Raw genomic sequence first — 23,208 nt, forward strand, 5'->3', positions numbered from 1 at the left:
CAATTATTATAAGGCTTTAAGGTGAGTATATGTGTCACAACACAGTTTCTGACCCATGTAGAAGGTGGTCAGTTAATGGTAATAGTAGCTGAAAGGAGTTTGAAAGGAGCAGAAATGGAGGAAAAGGAGGGGAGGGAGGGAAGCATGAGGAGTGGGCGAGCAGGAGAGAGGAGGAACAGAAGACAGGAGAGACTGCAGGAAAGACCTGTCCAGGTGTAACGGGGACTGCCTGGCGAAACAAGGTGAGTGGGTAGGGCCGAGGTGGCATTGAGCAGTGAAATGACTTAGGGTCCTGTGAGGAGTGTTGAAGGAGGGGAAGCCAGGTAGCGTTGTAATAAGAAGGAAACACACTTTTTATGGTAGTAATGAAAGAACATAAATGAGTATGCCTTTAAATGAATTGCGTGTTGGTGCTTCAGAACGGAGATGTGCCAAGACTGCCTGGGGATCTCCTTCCACCATTTACCACTCACTCTGGACCAAGTTGTGGAAATATACACCTGCTTCTCTCCAAGTCATTCTACCAGCTCATTATCTGTAAAGATTCAAATCATGAACTGAAACTCCAAAGCTTTTTATGGGCATTAGGGGAGTATTAAATAGGAAGATTGGAAGCAAAATTACAGTTCCCCCAATAGATTTTGGAGGAATTGATAAAAATCTGCTTTTAATTACAAATGTAAAGCAAGAAGGCCCCCTATGCACAAACAGGAAAGTCTTCAGGACTTAGGCCCGTGTGCACATGTCTACGGATGTCTGCTGGGATCCCGGCCTCTGCTGCCTGGTCTGTGGGCCTCTCAGCGGAGTGATGGATGGGCTGACTGGATTTTCAGCTGAGAGGCCTTGCTAATAGATATACGAAAACAGAGGCTGTAATGCAACTCATAAGATGAAGTAATGGACTCGTCTCCATCTGGGTCAGGAATTCTGCCAAGCACTGTGTTTTAAATAAAACAAGGCTTTTGTGGTTCTTGGCATCGGCCTGCCAGTGCAGGCTAACCTTGGATCTGTGTGCTGGGCTCCCTCTAGAATGGGACTGAGGGTTGACATGGGCTCAAGGGCTCCCCAGGGGCAAGGATGCTGGGCTTGGGGACCCTCCCTACCAAGCCTGTTCCTCTCTCAGTGAAGGCATCACCATTGCTCAAGCTCAAAACCTAGGAATCAGCTTTCATTCCTCTCCTGCCACACACACATTGATCTTTTTGTGTGAAGTCCTGAACAGGAAAGGCAGTCCAGCCCAACGCTTACAACAGGGACTGGGGAACCGATGGGCTTGATTTCTGGTGTCTACCACCTTCTACCGTGTGTCCCCGAAAATAAGACCTAGCTGGACCATCAGCTCTAACGTGTCTTTTGGAGCAAACATTAATATTAAAGCTCCAAGGGGAGAATCCATTATATTATATTAAAATAAGACAGGGTATAATATAATATAATATAATATAATATAATATAATATAATATAATATAATATAATATAATATAATATATGATATAATATAATACCAGGTCTATATAATATAATGTAATGTAATATAATACCAGGTCTTATATTAATTTTTGCTCCAAAAAATGCATTAGCGCTGATGGCCCGGCTAGGTCTTATTTTCGGGGAAACACGGTAGGTCTGTGGGTTTGAAACATAATTTAACCTCCCTGTGCTTCAGTTTCCTTAGCTGTAAAATGAGGATAATGGTACCTACTTGTGCAAATTTTAAGAATTAAATTGATGTAAATACAGCACTTAAAACAGTGCCTGATACTGTACATGGAAGTCTTGGTGTCCATACATATGTTACTATGCATATAATGGTTAGGTATTGTTGTTATTGCGATTGTTCTTCTCAGCAACTTACCTGCTCGTAGAAAACCCCAGACTCCTCCCATGGCCCCTAACATCAGGCATGATGCTGGCCTCTCTCTGTTCCTCAAACTTGTCAAGTCTCTCTTTCCTCGAGCCTTTGTGATTTTATTCCCGCAGACGGGAGTGCCGCATCCTCCGTTCTTCTGATGGCTGTTTTGCTCTCCTTTTTCAGGTGTCTCTCCTGATGTCACGTCCTCAGAGAGACCTTCCATTTGCAGTGTGAAGCAGGGTGTGGCTGGTGGGCCTCGTCTTCCATCAAGACCACAGGGCAGCCACTGCAGAGCATGGAGTGGACAGGAAGTCCTCCCAGAGAAGGTATGCTGAAGCAAGACGGCAAAGTGAGCATGTGAGATTTCCCTAAACCTGAGCAGGAGCTCTGGGCTGGCTCCCCGTCCCTCTCAGAGGTCCCTCAGTTGAGAGGTTCTCTGGGGACTTTACTTCCTTTCTAATTTGGACATTCACTCAGAATTTCCTAGAAAAACCTAGGAAGGCATGAGTGGACTCCGTTATCAGATGAGATGTGCTTGACCCCATGTTGGGTGTGGGAGTCTGAATAACTGCCGCCCCCACCCCCCACCAAAATATGTCCAAGGCTTCATCCCCAGAACCTGTGAATGGCTAAAGGGACTTTGTGAATGTGATGAAGTTAGGGATCTTGAGATGCAGAGATTCTCCTGGTGGACCTGATATGATCACAGGGACCCTGAAAGAGGGGCAGGACAGTCAGAGGAGGAGGTGAGGGGCTGAAGGAAGGAAGCAGAGGTCAGAGGATGCGTTTCCAAGGTGGGAGAAGGGTCTCTAAGCCAAGGAGTACAGGCTGCCACTAGAAGCTGAACGGGTGGATGAAGGGCATGGATTCTCCCCTTGGAGCTTCCAGAAGGAACCAGCTCTGCCGACGTCTTAACGTCTGTACTGTGAGACTGATTTCAGACCTCTGACTTCCAAATTGTGAGATGGTAAACGTGTGTTGTTTGAAGCACTGAGTTTGTGGTAATTTGTTACAGCCGCCACAGGAAACTAACACATGGGATAGAACCCTGACAGTGAGGGCCTCTCTGCCTCCCCCCACCACTCTATATACCCACTTTCCCTTCTGTGCTCAAGCTTGGGAAAGTCGACCAGAAGCAGCTGAGGACTCGTAGCTGTCTGGTCTAATGAATTAGGTTCACATGATAATAATGGCCTTCTTTATTACTTCAGGTACTGGCCTGCCCTCATTCTCTCACCCCTGTTAGGACAGAACTGAAGCGATATGGCTCATATTAAACCCTCACACTCCATCTGTTCTCTATCTCTGACTCCTGGCCTGGACTTGTGGGAATGCTGGGTGGGCCCCACTCAACCCTTCAATGCCGCCTTCTGCTTTTGCACTTCCCTCCATTTTTCATTCCCCCCCTCAGTCATTTATGCATCCATTCAACAAATATTTATTGAGCACACTCTATGCGACAAGTAGTATTTTAGATGCTTGGGATATATCAGTGAGAAAAATCAAGATTCTTACCCACAAGAAACTCATAATATAGTGAAGGGAAAAGACAAAAAACAGTATATATAACAAGTAAATTCAATTATAATACATTAGTGATGCTTATCATTATGGAAAAAATATAGCAGGGTAATAGGAGCATAATGGTGAATTGTAGGCTTAAATGGGGTGGACAGGGTAGGCCTTGTTGAGAAAGGGACATTTGAACAAATTTCCAAACAGGGTAAGGGAGTGAGCCAGACTGCTATATGGGGGAAGGGCAGTTAGGCAGATCTAACAGCCAGTGCAAAGTCCTTGCAGGCAGATGTGTTCTTGGTATGCTTGAGGTCTGGCACGGAGGCTGTATGTCTGGGGTGGAAGGAGCAAGAGGCAGGGTGGTAGAGGGTAGGTCACAAAGGTAAAGGGGCCCAAACCACATGGGGCCTTACAGAGCATCACAGGAACTTTGGCTTTCCTCCCAGTGCCATGGGGAGCCCTGGGAGGGTTTTGAGAAAAAAGAGTACCATACTGAGACTTTCGTTCTGAAAGGATTGCTTTGGCTGCTGTGTTCAGAACATCTGGACAGTTGATTAAGAGATAGGTCTTTAAAAATGTTTGCAATCTAATCATGGCAATAAGACTGGCACATACATAAAAATAATGCAAGATGGAAAGTAGCAAATGAAATGAAAGACACTCAGATCCTCTGAGGGCTCTAATTCTTAAAGAGGAGGGATTGATCTCAGCTGGGCTGAGGGGAAGGTGGCATCATAGTAGGTGCTACAGAGGAAGGACCACTGAGATGGGCCTTGAACACAGGAAGGATTTGGACGTGGAGATCTGGTGGTGGGGTTGGCAAGTGGGTCCTAGTGAGTGGGACAGAGTGAGCCCAGTAGTCCAGTGGCTATCACGCAGGCCACTGGGTATCAGACTGTGGAGCACATGCCAATCACCAGGGAGTTGTTTCATGCACAGGGACTCTATCCACCTTGTTCACCTACTGTGTGCTTGGAACATAGGAAGTGCTCAATAAATATTTCTGGAATGAGAGAATACAGAAGATTTGGCTACTGATTGGATGGGGGGTAGAGAAAGAAGAAAGAAGTAAGGATGAGCCAATTGATTACAATAAAGGCTCAACTAATAAGTGAAAACACGGAATACAGGAAATAAAGACACAAACAAAACAAAAACCAGAAAACAAAGAACAACTCAACCAGAAGACAAAAGATGGACTGCACACAGCAGAACACCTGGTCTCTTCTGACCGCCACACCTTCCAGATCAGTGGGGCTTGGAGAGCTGATTGTGTGTGGTAGTGAAGAGCCCCGGGTCTGGAGCCTCACCTCTAGGGTTTATATTCTGGTTCTACTTCCTACTAGCTTTATGATCTTGGACAGATTACTTCACCTCTATTTGTGCCTCAGTGTCCTGGGGTGGTTGTGAGGATAAAACAAAATAATATAGTCACGTGCCTCTTAACAACGGGGCGTGTTCTAAGAAATGCGTCATTGTGGGAACGTCATAGAGTGCACTTACACCAACGTGGGTGGTACAGCTTACTACACACCTAGGCTGTATGGGGTAGCCTATTGCTCTGAGGCTACAGGCCTGTACCACATGGTACTATACAAAACAACACGAGATTCAATCCAGCACAAGAGAAAATGATTCAATCAAGAGATGCAGTAAACATCAGATGTATGAGGCTGCTGCCGGCATAATAAAGGCATACTACTTTATAAGAAACTTTTTTTTTCCTTTATAAGTAAAAAAAGCACAATCTAAAATAACAACAAAAAAGTATAGCACAGTAAATACATAAACCAATCACAGTGTTTTATGGTCGTTATCAAGTACTGTGTACTGTACATAATTACATGTGCTCTGCTTTTATCTGAGTGGCAGTGCAGTAGGTTTGTTTACACCAGCATCCCTGCAAATATGTGAGAAATGCATTCACTACAATGTTCCGGCAACTCTGAGGTCACGAGGCCAGGGATTCATGACCCATTCTAATCTATGGGACCACCACGGCGCATGCATCCGTCACTGACCACAGCGACGTTATGCGGTGCACAACTGCGCTTGCGTAGGCTTGCAGCAGTGCCCAGCACATACGTTTAGCTGTTACTGTTATTGTTATTAGAAGAAAAAGGAGCCCCAGTTCAAGGAGGAGAAGCATGGGACAGCTGCATGGGGGCAGGGTGGAGCTGGTGGGCACCATTGGCTGTTTGCACCCATTGGTTCTGTCTGCCTTCAGACCCCAGGTTCCAGGACAGAATCTCTGTGGCGCTGGGAGGGAGGAGACATCTTTTTGAGGTGACGGGAGAGAAGAGGTGGGAGAAAAAGTAACTGTTAGTGAGGAGAAAATTTTGGCTAGACTTTGAGCTATGAGGACACCAAGAAAATGAATACACAATGTCCATAGGGAGGGTCCTTCTTGAAGGGAGCAGAACAGCCCTGCTTGGGTAGGGCAGCAGCTCAGCTTCCTGATGCCCAAGGGGTGCTTGGTGGAAAACACTGCAGAACTGTGATTCCACCCATAGCCTGAGCAGATGGGTTCAATAAGCCCCGGTTATTTACATCAATGCAAAGACTGCCTGTGTGTATTTCTGGCTCCTGGGGTCTGGAAAGGAAAAGGAATGATTGAAATGAGAAACGTGCTGAAAGGAAAAAATGGACAATCTAACAAGAAAAAAATGTTCATGCTTAGCATAATCCCTTTGATCCCAGGGCTTCCTTGGGCTTGGTGAGGGAACTTATAAGCCCTTGGAAGACGTCAGACCTACCAGCTGGCTCCAAGGTGGGGACCCTGGGAATAGCTTTCCTGTGGTCAGGGGACAGAGGGCTGGTTGGGAACAGAGAAGGGCCAGAGGGATGTGTACTGAACCATGTGCTGAGGTTGAATCCTGCCCCATCCTTTCCTAGCTGCGTGACACTGAGCATGCCAGAAGCAATCTGTGCTTCCGTTCTCACATCTGTAAAAGGAGCAGCACAATCCAACATCCCTCCTAGGTGGTTGTGGGATTAAATGAGTTACGGTATTCTCATGCTTAGTTAGAACAGTGCCGGGCATTACTAAGATGCTGCTGTTAGAATTGGGGAAGTCCCATTTGGTTCTTTGCTGGGGGATGGGTGGGGGTCTTCTCTGCATCACTGACATTATGCCCAGCAGCATCTTCAAGGGAGGATAGGTGTCACAGACCTACTGGGCACCACTAGGTGTTGGACTCTATCTAGGGGGTGAGGACAGGCAGATACAGCTAGCATTCTGGGCTGGAGATGGGGGGTGGGGTGGGGATCCAGTATCTTAAGGAACAAGTTAAGCCAACTCAAGGGGAGGGGCTGGGCTATGCTGGTTTAACGCGGGAATGGAGGCTGGCCAACTGCTTGTCAGAGGTACGCGGGACGCTTTTGTTATTGCTATGGCTTTAGAACTGCTGCACGACTTCTGGCCAATGTCTGCCTGCATGTTCAGGGGAAATGCCCTTTTTCTCACCGGCTGCCTTTCCCCCACACGAGCACTGTACTTCGGCTGCTTGGCTGTGGCCAGGACGAGGGCTGTGTCAGAACCAGTGGGAACTGTCAGTGGGGAGGAGGCCTGACTGAGGTTCCATAAATCTCTTAACTCCACCTTTTCTCAGGGGAGAAGAAAAACATTAAAAGAGCATGTAGGGTTTTCTAGGTCTGTAAACGCCTTTATCCATGACTCTCAAGAGTTCCTTATGAATCAGGCCCCACCAGACTTCATGCCAAGCACATGGCTTTTTAGATAACACCTGGCAGCTCCTCAAACTTAGCATTTTAAGAGCTCCAGGATGCTGCCAAAGCTTCCCCAGAGCCTCACCATGGGAAAGCTGCCCCCTGCATGTACACCGTCCTCAGATCCTGGACATTGTGAAGTTGGACCCTGCTGTCATGCCACTGGGAACCACTAATGAGGTTGGGATCATTAAGCCAACGTCTGGCCTTTTCCCTAGTTTTGCCGTACAGTCCTGGGTGGTAGAAAGGCTTTTGTTTGTTGTTTTTTGCTGGGTAAGGATCTGACTCCATTGCCCAGTGCCAGCTGCCTAGTCAGTGGTGAGCCAGCATGCAGTGCTCTTCCACTAAGAAAGCTCTGCTGTGTGCATGCTCTGGCCTCTTCCAGATGACAGGGGTCTCTGCTTTGGGGGCACATGCAAGGCGTGTTGTTCAACTCACTTCTGAAGCTTCCGCAGTACCTGGCACAGAGAAGTGCTAATGACCGTGGGCTAAATGTAGGAGCGCACAAAAACTGGTTCTTCTGCAAAATAGACCAAATTGGAAAGGGGTCAGAGAAGATGATGCAGGGACAGGGGGTGCGATGAATAAACGTAAGTGCAGGAATGGCACAAGGGTATGAGGATGGGGACAGGAGAGCTGGTTATTCAAACAACAAAGCCCAAGGGACAGGGGGGAGCTCTGGCTCTGTTTAGCTGCCCTTAGTTTATACACACAAAAAAATCTCCAAATGCAGGGTTGTGGGGCTGCAGGAGGAATCTCTGGAGACTGACATTTTCTTAAAGTTGGGTGAGTGTCATGCAGGATGTCATGCGGGGTCTCTGGTGCTGCTGCCACATAAGAATGCAGGACATAGTGAAGCCAAAAAGGAACACCCACGGAGGCATAGATAGGGGAGTCATACTACCATGGTCTCGCTGGTGGCTTGATTGAAGACTCAGGAAGCAGGAGCCACACTATCCGCAACCTGCAGTCCACTTCTCTGCCAACCAACCAACCTCACTTGCTAACTGCAATCTGCTCTTGCTAGCTCAGCCATTGTCTGCTTGCTAGCCCCCATTTTTCCACTGGCGTAGCAATGGCAGTTATATTAGTGGCCAATGGCTCACTGGTTACAGCTGTTGGCCGACTAGTCACAACTGATGGCCATCCAATCCGAGTTGATGGCCATTTACTGCCTGAGCCAGCACCTTTTCACGTGAGGCCGGGAGCCTAGAAATTGCACTCCTGGCTCTGTCCCCACACTCCACCCCTACAGGGTCTCGCCTCAATCTACGTGACAAGTGTCTTAAACGAGGGTCCCTGTGCGAGGAGCCTGGAGGTGAATGCAATATCCTGGACACAGCCAGGCTCTCTGGGCACAGCCAGGCTTTCTCAGGGCACCACCAGTCCTTCTGGGCACAGCCAGACTTCCTGGGCTTCTTAGGGTACCACCAGTCTCCCTGGGCACAGCCAGGGCCTCTCAAGGCACTGCCACTCTCTCTGGGCACGGCCAGACTTTCTGGGCAAAGCCAGGGTTCTCACATATTCTCGACAGCGGCCGGTTGAGACACAAAAGCAAACATTTGCCAAATCCACTGCATGGTGGTACATTCCCAAGCAAATAGTCAAGGTCCATTAAATTAGGGATGGAGCCCATTCCCCATAGTCCACAGTCATTCGCCAGGGCTGGGCGTTAGCCTCACAATGTGTGCCCTCCCCAACCTGGGGGTGAGGGCCTCAGCAAGCACTTGCCAGCCCACAGGGCCGCAACGACCTTTGCTTTATCTGGCCTATGCTGGTTGGGGAACCGTTCACGTCTTTCCACCCTTCCATGGGGGTCAAGCTCTCTGGCAGCTGCTCCTTCTGATCTTCCTGAGACTGAGTGTTCATATGCACAAACTGCTCCACCGCCCTTTGGAGAGCTTTAGGAGGCACGGTACCCTGCTCGCTGCACCATGTGTCATGCAGGGTATCATGCGGGGTCTCTGGTGCTGCTTTCCACATAAGAACACAGGACACGGTGAGGCCAAAAAGGAACACCCACGGAGCCATAGATAGGAGAGTCATACCACTACAGTCTCGCTGGTGGCTGGGTTGGAGACATGGGAAGCAGGAGCCACACTATCCGCAACCTGCTATCCACTTCTCTCTGCCAACCAACCTCATTTGCTAGCTGCAATCCGCTCTTGCTAGCTCAGCCACCATCTTCTTGCTAGCCCCCATTTTACGCTCTTGCTAGTGTACCTACGGCAGTAATATAAGTGGCCAATGGCTCATTGGTTACAGTTGACGGCCAACTAGCCACAGCTGATGGCCATCCAATCAGTTGATGGTCATTTACTACCTGAGCCAGCACCTTTCCATGTGAGGTTCAGAGCCTGGAAACTGCATTCCTGCCTCTGTTCCCACAGTGAGTGACAGACCTTTGGTTATACATGATTTATCCCACCTGGCAGGAGTCTAGGCAGCACCAGGGCTTTCAGGGCAGAGTCCTGACCTCAGAAGTATGGGTCTCACAAGAGTTAGGCATGGAGGGTAGGACCTAACCAAAACAGTTGGAGTTCAAGAAGCAGTCTTACTACGAAGGTTTATGTCCTTCCCCAATTCACATGTTGAAACCTTAATATCCAGTGTGATCATATTTGGAGCTAAGACCTTTGGGAGGTAAGATTAGGGTTAGGTGAGGTCATGAGGGTGGGGCCCCATGATGGAATTAATGCCTTTTAAGAAGAGGAAGAGATGATTGACGTCATCAAAATGGCGGCGTGCGGTGAGCCTCTGTAAAGCTCCCCTGGAATTTACAACTAATCGAACAACAATAACTCCACAAAGGACTCCCTGCACAGCAGACAGGCAGGACGAAGAGGCCCACTACTGAATTCACCTAAAGGTGGGAGAATCGCGTGAGTGAGGGAGGAGGGAAGGGAGAAGTGCGGAGACGGGGACGGAGACGGAGACGGAGCCGCGCTGGTGCAGGATGCAGACCTAGCTCAGTGCTTCGAGCTCGCTGCATCCCAGAACTACCGCAGCTGCGGGACAGAGAAGAACTCAGACTGCTAGGGCTCCGCTTACGGCCCACAGGGCTGAGGGGGCAGCATATAACACGGCTGAACCCAATGCTCACGGCAGAGACCTCGGAGCAAAGACTGAGGGAAGAAAGCTGAAAATGGTGGTTTAAGCCCTCACTGCCAAGCAGAGAACGGAAGCCTTAGGCACTGAGACTAGCCGCCACCTCCCTACCCTCCCAGAGCTCGCCCCACACGCGCCTGCCCCGTGCTAGAAGTGGAACAGTAGCAGTGTCAGATCAAAAGAACAGGATATTTGCTGCTCTGAGAACTGTGGACCGCAGACACAGATTCACAGCCCAACTAGTTCCAGCAAAGGGGAGGGAGCTGTGGAAGCGGGACGGCTGTGGTGGTGGTCACCGCCATTGCTCTGGGCCACCTCTCACAACTCACCCCACCCCTGGCCCCACCTATTTGGGCAGATCCCTGCAGGAGTAAACAGAACTGCTGAAACACACGGGCTCTGAATCTAGTGCAGGAAGAGCTTTGGAACTTCAAAAGCTCTGCGCATACCCACATGGACACTGCGCCCTGAGACTCAGGTGAACTATTAACAGGGGAGAAGCCTGTCTCCCAGGGAATCCCCACATTGTGTGAGAGGCTGGAATAGTGCAGAGAAAACTTAGCACTACTGTGTGAGAGAGAGAAAAAAGGCTGCGGTCAGAGAGAAAATAAAACATTCTACCAACAAGTACTGGAAAACAAAAGAAAGACCTCTTCTATTCAACCTGTTTCAGAAGCCACACCTGTAGATGTCTAGAAAGAGAAATAATAAATGAGTAATTACCATGAATAACCAAGGCAACAAGACAGCTCTAGAAAAGGAACTTAAAGATATGGAAATATGTGACTTAAATGACAGAGAATTCAAGATTGCAGTTCTGAAACAACACAACAAGATGCAAGAAAACACAGAAAGGCAGTTTAATGAACTCAGAAACACAATCAAAGAACAACATGAGCATTTTACAAAAGAGATTGAAATTTTAAAAAAGAACCAAATAGAATTTCTGGAGATTAAGAACTCAATAGGAGAAATTAAGAATGGTAGTAGAGCTTAGGTAGTAGAGTTGACCAGACGGAGGAAAGAATCAATGACATCAAAGATAGAAACTAGGAAATTACACAGATGGAAGAAGAGACTTGAGACTTAAAAGAAATGAAAGAACTCTACAAGAACTTTCTGACTCCATCAGAAAGACCAATATAAGAATAATGGGCATACAAGAATGAGAAGAAAGAGAGAAGGTAACAGAGAGTATATTCAAACAAATTGTTCATGAGAACTTCTCAAACTTGTGGACAGAACTGGATCTTCCAATCCAAGAAGCAAATAGAACACCTAATTACCTCAATCCCAACAACCCTTCTCCAAGGCACATTGTATTGAAGCTGTCTAAAATCAATGACAAAGAAAGAATCCTCAAGGCAGTCAGGGAAAAGAAGATGATAACCTACAAAGGAAAGCCCATTAGATTATCATCAGAGTTTTCAGCAGAAACTCTACAAGCCAGGAGGGAGTGGAACCAAATATTCAAACTTTTGAATGAGAGAAATTATGAGCCAAGAATAATATATCCAGCAAAGCTATCCCTTAGATATGAAGGAGGAATACAGACCTTTCCAGACATACAGAAGCTGAGGGAATTTTCTAATACACGACCTGCACTACAAGAAATACTAAAGAAGGCTATTCGACCCACCATCAACAGGGACAATTTGAGGCAACCAAAACATAAAAAAGGGGGAGAGTAAAGACCTGAACTGGCATATGGGAATGGAGAAAGTAAGCGTGCTGAAGAAAATGGAATACTCTAAATATCAAACTGTCTTTTACATAAATTTAAGGGTAACCACTCAAAAAAATCCAGAACTGAAATATATACTGTAATAAAAGAATACACAGAGGAAAACATCATAGAATACCACCACACAGAAATAATAGACAACAAAAAGGCAAAGAAACAATGGAGACACAGCCTTACCAGAAAACTAAAGATAGAATGAGAGGAAATACTCACATATCAATAATCACCCTAAATGTAAATGGACTGAACTCACCAATAAAAAGGCACAGAGTATCAGATTGGATCAAAAAACTAAACCCAACCATATGCTGTCTCCAAGAGCTCAGCTCAGCTACAAGGACAAGCATAGACTCAAAGTGAAAGGGTGGAAATTGACACTCCAAGCAAATGGTACCCAGAGAAAAATCAGGTGTAGCCATGCTAATATCAGATGAAACAGACTTCAGGTTGAAAATGATAACAAGAGACAAAGATGGACATTTCATAATGGTAAAGGGGACTATACAACAAGAAGACATAACAGTCATCAATATTTATGCCCCCAATCATGGAGCACCAAAATATACCAAACAACTATTAACAGAACTAAAGGGAGAAATTGACCAAAACTCAATTATACTAGGGGAATTAAATACATCATTGACAGCTATGGATAGATCATCCTTAAGAAAATAATGAAATACCAGCCCTAAAGGACACATTAGACGAAATTGATATAATTGACAAATATAGAGCACTTCATCCTAAAACATCAGACTATACATTCTTTTCTAGTGTACATGGAACATTCTCAAGGATATACCATATGTTGGGGCATAAAATCAGCCTCAGCAAATTTAAGAAGATTGAAATCATACCAAGCATATTCTCTGATCACAAGGTTTTGAAATTGGATATCAACTGCAAAAAGAAAGCAGGAAAAAACACAAATACATGGAGATTAAACAACATACTTTTAAAGAATGAAATTAGAAGAAATTAGAGGAGACATCAAATGATACATAGAAACAAATGACAATGAAAATACATCCTACCAAAATTTTTGGGATGCAGCGAAAGCAGTTTTAAGAGGGAAATTTATATCATTACAGGCCTATCTCAAGAAACAAGAAAAATCCCAGATAAATAATCTCACATTAAACCTTAAAGAACTAGAAAAAGAAGAACAAGTGAAACCCAAGGTTGGCAGAAGAAAGGAAATAATAAAAATCAGAGCAGAACTAAATGAAATAGAGAGAAATGAAAAAGACAATAGAAAAAATTAATGTGACAAAGAGCTGGTTCTTTGAAAAAATTGACAAAATCAACAAACTCTTGGCTAGACTCACTAAGATAAAAAGAGAGAAGACACTAATTAACAAAATCAGAAATGAAAAAGGGGACGTTATCATAAACACCACAGAAATACAAATGATCGTCCAAGAAGAATACTATGAAGGACTATATGCCACCAAATTCAATAACCTAGAAGAAATGGACAAGTTCTTGGAAACATATAGTCTTCCTAGGCTGAACCATGAAGAACTGGAAAATCTAAACAGACAGATTACCAGTAACGACATTGAATCAGTCATCTGAAACCTTCCCAAAAGCAAAAGTCTGGGACCAGAGGGCTTCACTAGTGAATTCTAGCAAACCTTCAAAGAGGATCTAATACCAATCCTGCTCAAACTCTTCCAAAAAATTGAAGAAGAGACAGTACTCCCTAACTCATTTTATGAGGCCAACATTACCCTGATACCAATACCTGGTAAGGACAACACAAAAAAAGAAAACTACAGATCAATATCTCTGATGAAACAGATGCAAAAATCCTGAACAAAATTCTAGCAAATCGAATACAACAATGCATTAAAAAGATTATTCATCACGACCAAGTGGGGTTCATCCCTGGGTCACAAGAATGGTTCAATATCCACAAATTTGTCAATGTGATACATCACATAAACCAAATAAAGGACAAATATCATATGATTATATCAATTGATGCAGAAAAAGTATTTGACAAGATACAACATCTATTTATGATTAAAACACTTAATAAAATACGTATAGAAGGAAAATACCTTAACATAATAAAGGCCATGTATGACAAGCCCTCAGCTAATCTCATAATTAATGGTGAAAAACTGAAGCCCTTTGCTCTACGTTCAGGAACACGACAGGGCTGTCCCCTATCACCTCTGCTTTTCAACATAGTGTTGGATTCCTTGCCAGAGCCATCAGGCAAGAGAAAGAAATAAAAGGCATCCAAATTGGGAATGAAGAAGTTAAATTATCACTCTTTGCAGATGACATGATGCTATATATAGAAAACCCTAAAGACTCCACCAAAAAGCTATTAGAAACAATCAACGAATACAGTAAGTTGCTGGCTACAAAATCAACGTACAAAAGTCCATCGCATTCCTATGTACTAAAAATGAAATCTCAGAAAAAGAAATACAAAAACAATTCCCTTTGCAATTGCAGCAAAAAGAATAAAATACCTAGGAATAAACTTAACCAAGGATGTGAAGGACCTATATGCTGAAAACTATAAGACATTTTTGAAAGAAATTGAAGAAGACACAAAGAAATGGAAAGACATTCCGTGCTCATGGATCGGAAGATTCATCATAGATAAATGGCCATATTACCCAAAGCAATATACAGGTTTAATGCATTCCCCATCAAAATCCCAATTGCATTTTTTAAAGAAATAGAACAAAAAATCATCAGATTTGTTTGGAACCACAAAAGACCCTGAAAAGACAAAGCAATCTTAAGAAAAAAGAACAATACTGGAGATATCGCACTCCCTGACTTTAGCTTGTACTACAGGGCTACAATAATCAAAACAGCATGGTATTTGCAGAAAAACAGACACATAGACCAATGGAATAGAATTGAGAACCCAGAAATAAAACCATATAAATATGGACAGATAATTTTTGACAAAGAAGCTAAAAACATACAATGAAGGAAAGACAGCCTCTTCAACAAATGGTGCTGATAGAATTGGATAGCCATGTGCAAAAGAATGAAACTGGACTGCTATCTGTCACCATGTACCAAAATTAATTCAAAATGGATCAAAGACTTAAGCATAAGACCTGACACAATAAACTGCATAGAAGAAAACATAGGTACTAAACTTATGGACCTTGGGTTCAAAGAGCATTTTATGAATTTGACTCGAAAGGCAAGGGAAGTAAAAGCTAAAATAAACGAATGGGATTATATGAAACTTAAAAGCTTCTGCACAGCAAAAGAAATCATTGACAAAATAAAGAGGCAACCAACTGAATGGGAGAAGATTTTTGCAAACAGTGCCTCTGACAAGGGGCTAATATCCGAAATATACAGGGAACTCATGAAACTCAACAACAAAAAAACAAACAACCCAATTGAAAAATGGGCAGAGGACCTGAAGAGACATTTCTCCAAAGAGGACATACAAATGGCAAATATACATACGAAAAAATGCTCAACATCACTAATCATCAGAGAAATGCAAATGAAAACCACAATGAGATATCACGTCACCCCGGTCAGAATGGCTATCATCAACAAGACAAATAGTAACAAGTGTTGGAGAGTCTGTGGAGAAAAAGGAACCCTCATACACTGTTGGTGGGAATGCAGACTGGTGCAGCCGCTATGGAAGGCAGTGTGGAGGTTTTTCAGAAAATTACAAATAGAATTACCATATGACCCAGCAATCCCTCTCCTGGGCATCTACCCAAAAAATCTGAAAACATTTATCCATAAAGACATGTGTGCTACAATGTTCATTGCAGCTTTGTTTACGGTGGCCAACACATGGGAACATCCAAAATGTCCTTTGATAGATGAATGGATAAAGAAGTTTTGGTATATATACACGATGGAATACTATCCGGCGTTAAGGAAAGATGATATAGGAACATTATTGACAACGTGAATGGATCTTGAGAGTATAATTGTAAGCGAAATAAGTCAGACAGAAAAAGCAGAGAACCCTATGATTTCACTGATATGTGGTATATAAACCAAAAACAAGAAAAGAACAAGACAAACAAATGAGAAACAAAAACTCATAGACACAGACAAGTAGTTTAGTGGTTACCAGAGGGTAAGGGAGGTGGGGGGAGGGAGATGAGGGTAAGGGGTATCAAATGTATAGTGACTCTGGGTGGGGAACACACAATGGGATTTATAGATGATGTATTACAGAATTGTATACCTGAAATGTATGTAATTTTACTAACAATTGTCACCCCAATACATTTTTAAAACAAAAAAAGAGGAAGAGATAAGAACTGTGTCTTTGCCTTGTGAGGATGCAAGGAGAAGAAAGCCTTCTGCAAACAAGAAACAGGGTCCTCACTGGACACTGGATTTGCCCGCACCTTGATCTTGGACTTCCCAGCATCTAGAACAGTGATAAATATATCCCTGCTGTTGAAGACACCCAGTGTGCGGCATTCTGTCGTAGCAGCCCAAGCTAAGTAAGACAGGTCTGGCCCTACCTCGAAAGCACATTGTTAGTCAGTAAATCAGCAATGAGAGCCAGTGCTGTGAACGGGGTAAGGACAGTGGGGATTAGGGGGAATGCAAGTGGAGAGACGTGTGGGTAAGCACATGCAGGCTGGCCTTAGGGTGCCACGTGCCCTCTGAAGTGCACACATCAGGTGTGCAATGCACGGTGCCTAGCTCACTCCTGAGGGTCTCACAGCCACCCCGCTCTCTAGCTGCTGTACTCATGTCAGTGTACAAGTTTCCCAAATGGGTTTGGGGTTCACCATACTCCTCAGGACTGTGCACATCCATCCTCCAGAGTCTCTTCTCTTTTCCTCTTTGTTCTGCTCTCCCCCTGAACCCCAGACCTCATTTGCTTGGTGTAAGAGTCACAGTTGGTATACTGTCCACATCCCCTTGGCCTGCAGGATTTCTGGGCAACTTGGCCCCAACTACAAGCACTTTCGCTGGTTGTCTGAGAGTTATCTCATCTGAGGCCATCTGGGCAGAAGTTGCGCTGGCTGGTGACCCTTGTGTCGGATGTTAGGTGGGCCACAGGATGTTCTTGCTCCTGTCCCCAGCAATCCCCAAGCAACGAGTGACTGATAAACTCCCACAGTCCTTCATCCCTCAGACGAGATTCGTCCCAGGGTAACTCAGCAGGATTGAGCTTCAGATGTGCAAAGCGCTAGCTTCCTTGATGACGTATCCACTGTTGGCTTCCTTTCTCTCCCAGGCTTGCTTCTTCTCTCCTCTACCAATGCTTCCTCAGATCATCTGCTAAATAAACTGTGTGCATTTGAATTTTTGTTACAGGGACTGTTGCTGGGAGTACTCAAAGTAACTTACCTGGTTTCAGCATTCTCTTCCTCTACACTACCCTAAGTGTTCAGTGTTGGCTCAGGACTCATGCAGTCAGAGCTGGAACTGAGTTTTAAGGGGTAGAGAAAGAGACTCCACCTCTTGATTGTAGGAGCTGCAAAGGGTGTTGAGATAGAGTGGGTTGGAGAATGTAGCTCCTTCTGCAAACTACTCCAGAGCTGTCTTCAACTCTTTCAAGCTGTCACACCTGATGGTTACCAAGTGCTATTGATCTGCCTCTGCAGTGTCTCCTGCACCATGTGCCAATTTTCATTGTCCATTTTCCATCACTGCTATCCCTTATCGCTTGCTGGAACTTATGCAATAGCTTTCTAACTGGCCTCTGTGGCTCTTACCTTCCCCTCTAACCCAAATCCATCTTCCCCAGTGCTTCTCGAGTGATCTTTCTAAAGCACATCTGACCAAAACACACGTGCAAAACTCTTGCTGTTGTCCCATTGCCTACAGGAAAACATTCAAATTTCTCAGCATGACATTCAAGGCCTCTGTGATTTACTTTTCCAGCATCGTTTCCTGGCATTTTTCCACCCACATATTCCATAAATACAACACTTGTCTCCATCCTATGAAAGTTCTCATCACTTTCCTTTTGGCCAGCACACTTTCCTCCACGTTAGTGACGCCCAGAGACTGAAGAATCCTCCATAGCTGAGCTCAGCCACTTCTTCCCTGTGTCACAGTCTCTGATTGTTCATGTCTGTGTGCTTGTCTACAGGTCATTGAACAAACACTTATTTAATCAACTTTTGTATGTGCTGGGTGCTGGAGTTATGTGTGTATTGTCTGTTTTGTTTGTTTATTTGCATGCTTGTTTGTTTTTCCTTAACCATAAAATTGTGAGCTCCACAAATAAATGCAGTATGCCTTCCAGTGGGTACCATGCTGTGGGATGTGTGGTAGATGTTTAGTAAACCTCTGTAATTCAGATGGAACTAAAAAGATTGGCTTATGGGTAAGAAGAGAGTCACTTTGTGCCTCATATGAATAATCAGATGTGGAATATGGTATAACATGCACTTGCCACTAAACTGCTACTGAACATAATTCAATCTCTCTTGGATGATTCCAAAGCTCCAGAGTCTAGTAGGGTTGCATGATCATTAATGCAAACATCAGTTCTCATGGGGTGGTACTGTCCGTCAGGGAGCTCAGATTGATAGAGTTCTAAAGAAATCGGAAGTCGTCTTTTTTTAAATCAACAATTTGCTGAATTATTTTAAAAATGCATATTATAATTGAATCTTGATTAAAAAAATTGTTTTGGACCGAGCCATTTAATTCTGGTGAGCTGTCGGGTGGATGAGAGTATAATTAATAGGGATTATCTGGGAAATGAGCTCCTACATCCTAGTTCTTGCTTCTGGTAGGCAGTTGAAGTTTCTGCATCGAAAACCAGCAGCCAACTCTTGGAACAATTACACCAGTGTCACTAAGATTGTAAGCTTGCACAGGGCAGGGACTTAACTGTTCTTCTTGCTTTGTGCAAGTAACACTGTGCATGATAGGGGCCTCAGATCAGATTGGAAGATTGGTGTCTGCCATCTGAGTTGGGAACTGCTCTCTCTCTTTAGTCCAGAACTGGCCATCTGGACAGAGCATGACTGAGCTGAGGAACTGGATGCTTTCAGAAATCAGCAACCATGACTGTACTCTCCATGATGTAAAATAATCTGCCGGACCTGTTTCAGTTTCTGCTCTGACATGAGGAGAGACTGCAAGTCACCACTCCTATCCCTAACAACAACAATAAAAGTGGAACAAAATGAAAATGAATGACTTATCTCAGACCTCCCCCTCTTGCCGCCCCCCAACCCCCCGCCGCCCAGAGGTTGCCAGGCAAACTGCCCCCTTCCAATCTGGAGAGACAGGCAAATCCAGAGTCACAGCCCAGATCTGTTAATCTGAACCTGAAGCCACTGGGGCCATAACCGGTAGAAACACTTAAATGACAATTGTGACAGACTGCTGGAGGTTGAGTGTGAGCTGGCCCGAGCAATAGAAACTCCTGTATTAGGTGATTACAGCATATGCAGAAGTGAAATGAATGACAGCAATGTCATAAGGAATGGGAGGAGAAACTGAGGATACTCTGTTAGATGGTATCTGTACTGCATGTGAAATGGTTTACTGTTATTTGAAGATGGATTTCGAGTAGTTAAAATGCTATTGGAAACTCAAGGGCAACCACTTAAATAAAAAAAAAGGATAATTGGTATGCTAGGAGATGAGATAAGATGGAATCATACAGAATTCTCGGTTAAAACCACAGAAGGCAGAAAGAGAGGGAGAGAAAACCCAAAGAAAAGATGTAACAAAAGGAAAACGGTTAAAAACATGGTAGACATTAATCCAACTATATCAATAAACACTTCAAATGTGAATGGTCTACCTTAACTTCATTATATCTGCAAACACTGCTTTTCCAAATAAAGGTTCTGGGAGTTAGTTCATGGACATATCTTTTTTGGGGCCACCATTCAACCCACTACAAAGGGTTTCGACCAAATAAACTCCAGGTCTCACTCAGCTCTCAGAGTCTCTGACACGTAAATGACAAAGGGCAACTATCTCTACTGTATAAAGAACAAATTCAAGTAGGTAAGAATCGTATCAATACATCAAGGGGTAAATGGACAATAGGAAGATGCTCCGATTAGTAAGCAGACATGCATGGAAGTTCTGCTTTCCTAATTTCAGAGACATGAAAACTAAGATGAGTCTTAGATTTATTGAGTCTAAAAAAAACTAAAACCCAGTGTTGGCAAGGATGTAATGAAACTGAGATTTACATGTGGACTCACCATTTATTTCCAGGGATAGGCTCGTGGTCGGCATGTATTATATTGAATTGCTGATGGCTTTGTTGATTGGCAGAACTCTGATTGGGAGAAAAAGGTGGCAACATATTCCAAGACCCTTGAAAATAAAGGTATCCACTGGCTGAAGAAAAATGTGAATGGTCTAAATATGTCAGTTACAAAAATGTCAAAGTGGATTAAAATACAAAACAAGACCCAATTAATTATATATTATTCACAAGAAACTCACTTTAACTATAAAGACTCATAGTAAAAGTACAGGCATGGAGAAAGGTATACTATGCTAACACCAGAGTAGCTATGTTAATTTCAGACAAAAGCAGACTTCAGAACGAAGAAAATTATCAGGGATAAAGAGGGACACTGCATAATGACACCATCAATTCTCCAAGAAGATATAACAGTCCTAATGGAGTATGTACCTAATAACCTATCAAAATATGTGAGACAAAAACTGATAGATGTGTGAGGGAAGTAGACAAATCCTCCATTGCAGCTGGAGACTTCAGCAACCCTTTTTTTAGTAACCGGTAGATCAAGCAGGCAGAAAATCAGTAGGGATATATCGGACCTAAAATAACCTGCTGGGTTACATGGAAAACATACTTTCTTTTATCTTTTATTTCCTTAACCTCTTTGAAATGTCTAAAGAGACAGCCATAGGGCAAATCGAGCAATGCTACTGGAATTTAATTTGTTTTTTTTAAAAAAACTGGTTCTATTAGAGCAAATAATTATCCCCCGTTTGGTTTATAAGACAGAAAATAATGGTATTTATATGACTTTTAATTTGTATAATCACTGCTTTATTTTAAATTATTTTTCTGTCGGGGCTGAGGGTGGGTGAAATGGGTGAAGGGGGTCAAAAGGAACAAACTTCCAGTTCTAAAATAAATAAGTCCAGAAGATGTAATGTACAGCATCATGTCTATAGTTAATATTGTATTGCATATCTGAAAGTTGCTAAGACAGTAGATCTTAAAAATTCTCATCAGAAGAAAATAATTTTTTGTAGCTACGTATGGTGATGGATGTTAACTAGACTTAATTGCGGTGATCATTCCTCAATATACAATTGTTGAAACATTACATTGTACACCTGAAACTAACATAATGTTAAATGTCTATTATACCTCAATAAGAAAAGTACTTTTATGTGCCTTACTTTAGTTAACCCTTATAACCACTAGTATCTGTAAAATGGGTATGAAACACCAGGCAGGCAGAGCAGGTGTTTTCCCTTTCATTTTATAGGTTACATAATCCGAGATTCAAAGAGATGAAGTGACTTGGCTGCAGTTACCCAGCTAGAAAGTGACAGATCTGGATAGAAAACCGAATTCTTTCCATTCTTATCTTACTATTGCTTCCACTCCACTAGGTTTCCTCCCAAAATAACTGGGTTTGAGAGAGATTTCTTTGCATACTGCTATTTTGGACTCTGTAGACACAGCATTACGGGTGACACCCCCCCACCAACACACTCCAACATCTGTACAATATTCCCTTCCAAAGATGTTTTTTTTCTTTCTGAAAACAGCAGTTGGTGTTTATGAAGTCATTCTAGATTTGACAGGATGCTGTCAAGTATTCAAAGCCTCCCGCCCTCCCTCTCTGTCTCTTCTCCTCTGCACCACTCCCGCCACCCTTACCTCCTACAGACCACTCACTGTATTTGAGGTTTCTATTGCTTCAAGAACAGAGGCAGAGAAAGTGGGCTTCAAATGCTTGGCTTTTAAGATGCAATCCTGGTGGAAGTCAGAGAGATGTTGGAAAATAGATATGGTACCAGTATTTGCTTTTTTCTATTTAAGATGAGATTTTGAAAGAGAGGATTGTCATTGGGGTGGGGCAGAAGATGGTTTGTAAGGCAGTGAGGGGGGTACTGGTGCTATACCCTCCTTAGGCTCAATGGCCAAAGGAAGGTGGGTGACAGAACCTCTAATAAGTGTGAGCCCTGAGACAAGAGAGGGCATCTGCTTTGCAGCAGCTGTCCATGGCATGGTGCCGGAGTAGCTGCAGGAGGAGTGGGCAGGAGGATCCGAAACCATGTGCTGGGGTCCTGACCAGCAAGACAAGAGCAGCAGAAGACTCAGGGTCCTAGGTCAGGGTCGCAGATAGCTGAGGGACGCCCGTAGGCTCATGGTCACACAAAGGGGATACTGCCATGCAGAGCACACAGCTCTGGGGCAGAAATCTGAGAGCAGACAGTGACAGGAGCACTGGGATTTGGCACAGAAATTAAGTTCAGTTTAGGAAAACAAAGTTAAAATTTCTTGTACTCTTCTGAGTAAATGGCTTGTGAATTCATGCTTCCACATTCAATAGGGTCTCCTTAATTGGGGGAGGGAAAAATGGAAAGCCCACAGGGGAGTGTAAAATGAGTAATGTTCAGCTTAATTGACTGTTTATGATTTTTAAATGAGTGAAAACTGACCGTAATTGGCAACCTGAAGGAAGATTACTTACAAGTTCATTAAAGCATCCACAGGTTAAAAAAGGGGTGTGACATAATGCCTTTATCTCAAAGTGCCTAGGCTCTCCAAGTCCCGTGCCTACTGTCTCCCCGTTTCAAACTGATATGACAGAGTGCTGGTGTGATCAGAAGGATTTCTGTATCTCCTTACAGTGGGATTTAACCTGTATTACATGACATTTAATGCATGCAAACACACTTTTCTAACTGAAAAACAAGACTTAGTGAAACATAATGAAATGCCAAGTGAAGGTTATCCATGTACTTCTAAAGCACAGGTATGTGCCAACCACTGGGTGTAGTTTGGGTGTACTGGGAGGGGTGCAATGGTGAATGTGACATCTCCCCTAAAAGATTCTAAGTTCCTTGAGCAGAGAAATTAAGATAAAACCTCAAATCTCTTTGAGGTTGGGTGGGAAATGACAAATGCGTTAAAATTTATTTGTGGAAGGTGTGGGGACCTCCTGGGAGGCCCATTGGTAAGTAGGAAAGGCTAACGTGTGAGGTTTTCTTGAGTGATGAGTGGGATTTTTGATAGTGAAGATCAGAGATTTTGGCATTAAAAAGACCTTAAAGATCATTTAGTCCAAGTACTCACTG

Source organism: Rhinolophus hipposideros, assembly GCF_964194185.1.
Source record: "Rhinolophus hipposideros genome assembly, chromosome: 7".
In the NCBI taxonomy this organism is placed as follows: domain Eukaryota; kingdom Metazoa; phylum Chordata; class Mammalia; order Chiroptera; family Rhinolophidae; genus Rhinolophus; species Rhinolophus hipposideros.